Here is a 1,846-nt window from a genome sequence, read left to right on the forward strand (position 1 = left end):
AACCCACCACCTTAGGTGTATATGGCTGGCGCCTTAGCCCCTCGAGCCACAGGCGCCGAGCCCTTAGGCTGGTCTTGAACTTGTGAGCTCAAGCAATCCACTCACCTTGGCCTTCCAGTGTGGTAAGATTACAGGCGTGAGCCATTGTGCTTGGCCTCTGCAATAATCTTTCACTCTATGGAAAACATAAATGTCTAGAGATGACGAAATCATCAGCTATTACCTACCCTCCAAAGATGACCACCATCACATTAGTGCTTATAGTCCTTTAACTTTCTTTTTCTTTTTCTTTCTTTTTTTTTTTTTTGTTAAGAGAGTCTCACCCTGTCACCCTCGGTAGAGTGCTGTGGCATCACAGCTTACAGCAACCTCCAGCTCTTGGCCTTAGTTGATTCTCTTGCCTCAGCCTCCCAAGTAGCTGGGACTACAGGCACCCACCCCAATGCCTGGCTATTTTTTGGTTGTTGTTGCAGTTTGGCTGGGGCCAGGTTTGAACCTACCACCCTTAGTATATGGGGCCAGAGCCCTACTCACTGAGCCCCAGGCACTGCCCTTTTTTTTTTTTTTGAGTCAGAGTTTCACTATGTTGCCCTCAGTAGAGTGCCATGACATCATAGCTCACAGCAACCTCCAACTGTTGGGCTTAAGTGATTCTCTTGCCATAGTCTCCCAGGTAGCTGGGACTACAGGCGCCTGCCACAATGCCCAGCTATTTTTTTGTTATTGTTGCAGTTGTCATTGTTATTTAGCTGGCCTGAGCCAGATTCAAACCTGCCAGCCCTGGTGTATGTGGCCGGTGCCCTATCCACTAAGCTACGGGTGCCCCCCAACTTTATTTTTCAATAGAATGCATAATATAGTCTGAACATATATGTATGCTATTAAATATTCTTTTACAACAAATGATTGTATAATATCCCATTACAGTAAAATGCTTTGAAAATCCAGTTAATAAGCTGGGTGAAGTGAGTGAATCCTCTATGGTTACAGCTGCTCAAGAGGCCAAGGTGGGAGGATTATGTTAGCCCAGGAATTTAAGGCCAATCTGGGCAACGTAGCAAGACTATGTCTTTAAAAAGAAAAATCCAATTATTGGACTTGTTTCCAATTTTTTACTATTGAAAACAATGCATGGACAAGCATCGTTATCATTATTTTCTTTGGCTAAATTGCAAAAGGTGGAATTTCTGCATAAAAGATATACATAAATCTAAAGTCTTAGATATACCTTGTCATATTTCTCCACCCACGTTGAGAATATTTCCTTGAATTCTTTATTCTGTTTTTTGGTGTTTTTATTTGATAATTAAGATATCGTTACTTCGCATTTCTTCAGTTATTAGTGGGTTTGAATGTCTTGTATGTTGGCCATGCATATTTTATAGGTTCCTATTGATGTACTTTCTCTTTTGTTGTTTTTTCAAAAGAAACTCTTATGGCTCAGCGCTTGTAGCTCAATGGTTAGGGCACTGGCCACATACACCAGGGCTGGCTTGTTCAAACCCAGCCTGAGCCCGCTAAACAACAATGACAACTGCAACAAAAAAATAGCCAGGTGTTGTGGTGGGCATCTGTAGTCCTAGCTACTTGGGAGGCTGAGGCAAGAGAATTGCTTAAGCCTAAGAGTTTGAGATTGCTGTGAGCTATGATGCCATAGCACTCTACTGAGAGAGACATAGTGAGACTCTGTTTCAAAAGAAAAAAAAACTCTATTAACTATATTTCTCTCCTTCCTTTCTTACCCATTCTCCCTCTCAAATATTAACAAATTCCTTTCTAAAGTAAAATATAATAGCCAAATTACCCAACATTAATTTTTTAAAAAGAAACATTTTTTTTTTTTTTT

The 1,846-nt window shown here is 41.0% G+C and overlaps 1 protein-coding gene across 1 annotated transcript in view; it reads left to right on the forward strand.

The window, feature by feature from the left end:
* Positions 1-1,846, forward strand: part of MND1 (meiotic nuclear divisions 1) — a 95,635-nt gene that overhangs the window by 18,758 nt on the left and 75,031 nt on the right. The window lies entirely within an intron of this gene.

Source organism: Otolemur garnettii, unplaced genomic scaffold, assembly GCF_000181295.1.
Source record: "Otolemur garnettii isolate 467f Iridium unplaced genomic scaffold, OtoGar3 scaffold00041, whole genome shotgun sequence".
In the NCBI taxonomy this organism is placed as follows: domain Eukaryota; kingdom Metazoa; phylum Chordata; class Mammalia; order Primates; family Galagidae; genus Otolemur; species Otolemur garnettii.